This window comes from Phyllobates terribilis, unplaced genomic scaffold (genome assembly GCF_046119375.1).
Source record: "Phyllobates terribilis strain yellow unplaced genomic scaffold, ASM4611937v1 Scaffold_5__5_contigs__length_657084704, whole genome shotgun sequence".
NCBI classification, from domain to species: Eukaryota; Metazoa; Chordata; class Amphibia; order Anura; family Dendrobatidae; genus Phyllobates; species Phyllobates terribilis.
The window spans coordinates 183,014,875-183,021,110 of NW_027362765.1; the positions used below are offsets into that span (position 1 = coordinate 183,014,875).

Here is a 6,236-nt window from a genome sequence, read left to right on the forward strand (position 1 = left end):
CCTGGATCCGACTCATAAAGATTCTGGGCATCAGTGCAGATCATTTCCTCGTCTGGATTCACAGAAGCGCTGGAGTCGACCTCTGATTCCCAGGCTATAGTATGAGTAAACAGCTCTGCAGACTCAACCATCTGTTCTACCTCATACTCAGACGGGCAGCTGGAGATTTGGGAGCTGTGAGGAAGCAAGTGCGATTTGGGTGACACCTTTGAGGACTGGAGTATTTGTGATGTTGAAGTTGATGTGGAGGAGAGCCCACTTAAAGGAGCACTTGATATCCGTTGAAGCACCTGCTGTTTTTGTGCCTCATCTGGAATTTGTAGCGATTGGCGTGGCCGTAAGAAAGGGATCTTATCACATTGTCCGCTAAAAGAAGTAGACATTTTAGTTTGGCTGGAAGATGGTCTTTCTTCTGCACCTACCCCACGGACACAACCTTTTTTCCCCTTCCCAACACGCCTATTCCTCTTTCCACCAGCAGCAGGCCTTTTTCCACTCATTTTGGTGGTTAACTAATTCACAACTCTGGAGTTGTTTGCACAAAAAAACAATGGATGGTAACCGAGCAGAGCTGAGTGGCCAAACTGTGGTATTAGGCCAAAACTATTGGCTGGGTTAGATGCAGAAAAAAATTATTTTTAATTTGCAACCTGATGGAGGTCAGTATAGATGGACTAATAGACCAAGTCCCACACACCGCTAGAAGCCCAAATATTTTTTCAGAGCTAGATGCAGAAAATTTTTTTATTCAATTTGCAACCTGATGGAGGTCAGTATAGATGGACTAATAGACCAAGTCCCACACACTGCTAGAAGCCCAAATATTTTTTCAGAGCTAGATGCAGAAAAAAATTAGTTTTAATTTGCAACCTGATGGAGGTCAGTATAGATGGACTAATAGACCAAGTCCCACACACTGCTAGAAGCCCAAATATTTTTTCAGAGCTAGATGCAGAAAAAAATTATTTTTAATTTGCAACCTGATGGAGGTCAGTATAGATGGACTAATAGAACAAGTCCCACACGCTGCTAGAAGCCCAAATATTTTTTCAGAGATAAATGAAGAAAAAAATTATTTTTAATTTGCAACCTGATGGAGGTCAGTATAGATGGACTAATAGACCAAGTCCCACACACTGCTAGAAGCCCAAATATTTTTTCAGAGCTAGATGCAGAAAAAAATTATTTTTAATTTGCAACCTGATGGAGGTCAGTATAGATGGACTAATAGACCAAGTCCCACACACCGCTAGAAGCCCAAATATTTTTTCAGAGCTAGATGCAGAAAAAAATTATATTCAATTTGCAACCTGCTGGAGGTCAGTATAGAAGGACTAATAGAACAAGTCCCACACACTGCTAGAAGCCCAAATATTTTTTCAGAGCTAAATGAAGAAAAAAATTATTTTTAATTTGCAACCTGATGGAGGTCAGTATAGATGGACTAATAGACCAAGTCCCACACACTGCTAGAAGCCCAAATATTTTTTCAGAGCTAGATGCAGAAAAAAATTATATTCAGTTTGCAACCTGATGGAGGTCAGTATAGATGGACTAATAGAATGATGCTATGCCCAAAAGATTTTACTTCACTAGGTGCAGTAAAAAAATTGGTATTCTATACACAGGTGGTATATCTTGCAACACAGATAGGCTACTCCACTGACTAACACACTCTGCAATAGGCCAAAAAGGATTAGCTTTGCTAGATTCAGCCAAATGCTGTGAAAAAAACTTGCACAGCACTGGCACAGACCTGCCTGGCAAAAACTGATAGGAACTGATGTAACCTAGTCCTGAAAAGGACTCCAATTACAATTAGTCTTTACTCCCACAATCTATCTATTTAAGAGCACAGACCTGCCTGATAAAAGTCATAGGAAATGCTGTAACCTAGTCCTTAAAAGGACTGCAATCACAACTATTCCCTACTCCCAAGCTATCTGTATATTTGTGCGAAAATTGGCTTGAAATTAACAAGGTATAGCGCACACAGCAACAGCGGTGCCGTCTAACACGCAGCTGCAGCAGTGAGAAAATGGTGGCGACGGGGAAAATGGCTTGGTCTTATAGGGCAAGGACATGTGACATACACTGCCAATCACACATGCCCTTGCTTGTGTGAAAAAAAGCACTTCGCTCCGTGTGTGCGCTGCTGATAGGCTGACAGATTGCACCTCCCCACTGCAAATGCGGGAAAGAGAAAAAAAAATGGAGATCTTCATTGTTCCTGCAGAGATCCATCCCCTGCCCCTCCCCCCGCCCCGCTGTACACTCAAACTGCGTATTAACATTAATTTTCATCATTACTGAGAAAAAATCCAGTTATGATTTTGGTGCACGAACAGTTATCGAACATAACCTCGAACAGCCGAATTTTTCTCAAATTGTTCGTGTTCGCCGACCGGCTCGAACACCGCCCAAAACAGCTCGAATTTGAGATTGGCGAACAGTTCGAGTAGAACAACGCTCATCTCTAGTCATTACACCTGCAGTACACAGAGTCTTGGACCCATCTGCGCAGGCTAAATGGTGGCTTAAGGAACTTTTGGCTCCCTTATCCACCATTCTTTTCATCGGTATTCTGACAATGTTTCTGAAATTATGATGACAGGTGGTGGAATGGGACCCAGTGCCGAGCGGTGCCGGGCCTGATCTGACTCACTGGCACCATAGCGCCCCTGCACACAGATCAATGAATTTCCAGGCATCTTGGTAATAGAAACCTACAGTAAATGCACTTTGGGGATGTAATCATCCTAATTATCCTAATTATATAAGCGGTGATAAGATGTAAGAAGACATGGGCTGAATATACTACAATATACATGTCCTACCTCCTACATACTCCATGACCATACACAGGTGAGATTTCGTTGGAAAGGAGCAGAGCATGGAGACCAGAAAGGGACAATCAGCGAATGTTAGGATGTCCCTCTCCAGAAAGGCCCATTCCACTCTTTTTGGAGTGTCCAGGTTCCGCTTGGCCATTTTCTTCAAAGCAAAGATCTGGTGTGAGTCTTTATGGTGCGCTAAGTAGACGGCACTGGAGAGAAAGAGAATCCATGGTTAGAATAAATCTTTACTACAAGAACATCTATAGAAGTCATTATATAATGTTTTGTACTAATGTTTAATGCTAGAAGTCCGGCCGTCACTGGAAATCCATGTCTAGAAATCCATAAAAGATCACTACATAGATCACCTATGGGAGGTCTACACAATGCCACGTCCGCCGGAGCCCTCACCCAGGTCACATTACAGATGAGAGAATCTACCGAAATTATTCTTGGGCAGATTCACTACATTTGACCAGTAGATACGATTCAGTGCAAATAAAAGTTGGTCCAAATTAAAAGTGCTCCAATTGCCATAACATGACGTTAATTATGCTCCTGCATACCCCAAGACATAACCACATAATAAATGGAGGGGAGCGAAGGAGTTACAAAAAATGAAACCCATTATAGCCACTTGTCCTCTGTGCCAGTCTTTATTGCTGAGACCAGTGAGTAGACTCACATGGTCATGGTGGAGGGTGGGGGGTGCAGATGTCATTGACGTAAATTTTGTGTCACCCCTCACTTGAGCGTGTGTAGCCAATTACTCTTATCAGTTCTCTAATGGAGCCCAAAAAAAACAAAGACCGGCGCGGAGGACCGGGAAGCTCTGATGGGGGTGGCAGTGTAAGAACAGATGAGGGTCTAGGACAGACAGGTGTAATATATTATTCTATTTTAATCCCTTTCCTTAACAGTTTGTTTTCCTACAGAATCATATAATTTCCCCATGATAACACTGAAGGGCAGAGCACAGAGGCTGGAGCATTGTCATTGGGAACCCTGAGAAATGTGGATTATGCCAACAGAAAACTCACCCAAAATTTCCACTGCTGATCAGTTTGGATGTCTCATAGTCGCTCTCATGCGGCTGTCTTGACGGGGTCAATGATTTGATCACGCTCTATAAAAGAATAAGAAATGATATGAAGATATAGAAGAGGCTGGAAAAAAGCTCCAGATGCAAAAACGTCTCCCTCCTATATTATGTCCCGGCTGATGTACACTGATCCAATGTCTTGTGCCATGTAGTCCTATTGCTCTGTATAACCCCACCCCCACCACTGAGCTTTCTGCCTATACACAGTGCACAAGAAAGCAGCCAATCAGGGGTGTGGGCGGGGTTATACAGAGCTCAGCATTCAGAGCAGAAAAATTAGTGATTTTATCACAACTGCTGCACCCAGTAAAGTAATCGATACATCGCTGGAATCAGGGTCTCTGCCTCTACATCATGCTGCTCTCAGATGGGATGGCAAAAACCTGGTGACAGATTCCATTTAATATTAATGCTATTATCTAACACAATAGTGTCATCTCCTCTTAGAATAGAGGCATCCCATGGTTATATGGGGGATAATACTGGACCTGTCATTCACACCCCATAATCTGGTGATACACCCACATCTCTCTCCATGATACTTACACCGTCAGATTCTTGGATCTCCGGGATCTCACAGATTCTACTGTCAGCATCCGCCAACACAGTTGTTTCTAAAAGAGTGAAAAAATGATGAAGAAATAAAATGTATTAGACAATATTAATCCTACATATATATTACAAAAATATAACTCAGAAATGTCAAGATGTCTGTAAATGGGAATAATACTCATTATATAGGGATTCCAAATATGAGAACGTACGGCGCATCCATGAATAAATGTAATGGAAATGATGGAGGACTCCCCCAATCATCACATGAATGAGGAACCCCCCCACCCTCGCTGTACATGTGAGTGATGGTAAGGCAGCTGAAGCATGGGAGAAATATGTAAATTAGCCTGGAAGTGCACTGGGGGTGTGTCACAGTATGGATTTCTTCTTCCACGCCCCCAGTGCACTTCCATGCTGATTTGTATACGGCTTCTACATTAGATTTCCCTTGACTGAGACATTGGATTTCTGCAAAAATTTTTTAAAGGAAAATGGCCAGTACAGTCATACCACAATATGCAAAAATGTGCTGAGAGGTTCCCATTACACAGAATATACAGAGCAAATGTCACATTATTCCCTGTTCTCTATAATATCTGGATATTTCTTGTAGGAGGTCGGGTGATCGGCTTACCTGTAGTCAGATCACTGTTCAGTCCCGGGATTAGATTTTGCTCGTCTTTGGTGTCGCCTTCTGCTGTTTCCTGATAGATATAATATATAGAATTAACATGTGGAACCTTACACTAAATCATCCCATACATAAATCAGGAAGGACTAAACCTGCATTTACAGATGCAGCCAATTGTAACTGTACAAATCAGACGTGTGATAGAGAAGATGATGGCTCCTTACCAGGCGTTCCAATGAGCGAGCCGGACGCTCCAGTACACACAGGACTTTTTCGGCCAGGTCTTTAATAAAAGCCAAATCTCCATATTGAGATCTTTCTTCAGCCTAAAAAGAGGAAAAGAAACAAACAGGAAAATTTTGAGATGAGAAAGGTCACAATGGAGGAGGCCGCCATTGTATGTGACATTTGCTCCTCTCTGCAGATACAATAACTCTGGGGACTCATCGTGTTTTATATTGGAGGAAAGAAACTTCTATCCCACCATTATCTATAATATAACCAGGGATGGGTCCTTCTTTCCGAAGCCTCTATAGACTGCGCAAGCGCACTGTACCTGCACAATGTGGCCGCAGACAGAAGAACACATCCAGACCGGGAGGAGGACGAGGATGGAGGAGGAGTGTGTTGCCAGAACTAGAGGTATGCGTCATTTCATCGCAGCTATGGGGGTCTCCTGCTAGAAGTGGGGAGGCTATGGAGGTCTCCTGCTGGATGTGGGGAGGCTATGGAGGTCTCCTGCTGGATGTGGGGAGGCTATAGAGGTCTCCTGCTGGATGTGGGGAGGCTATGGGGGTCTCCTGCTGGACATGGGGAGGCTATGGAGGTGTCCTGCTGGATGCGTGGAGGTTATGGGGGCTCCTGCTGGACATGGGGAGGCTATGGGGGTGTCTTACTGTATGTGCGGAGGCTATGGGGGTCTCCTGCTGGACATGGGGAGGCTATGGAGGTGTCCTGCTGGATATGGGGAGGCTATGGGGGTCTCCTGCTGGACATGGGGAGGCTATGGGGGTGTCTTACTGTACGTGCGGAGGTTATTGGGGTCTCCTGCTAGAAGTGGGGAGGCTATGGGATTTTCATGCTGGATGCGGGGAGGTAATGGAGGTCTACT

General features: G+C 43.9%; 1 long non-coding RNA gene across 1 annotated transcript; it reads right to left on the bottom strand.

Moving 5' to 3' along the window:
* Positions 1-2,964: 2,964 nt before the first annotated feature.
* Positions 2,965-4,555, bottom strand: LOC141271032 (uncharacterized). Its single transcript, XR_012321800.1, has 3 exons — positions 4,486-4,555; positions 3,878-3,963; positions 2,965-3,046 (listed from the first exon to the last, which is right to left on the bottom strand). It is a non-coding gene; the product is annotated as an uncharacterized lncRNA (long non-coding RNA).
* Between the last annotated feature and the right edge of the window lie 1,681 nt (positions 4,556-6,236).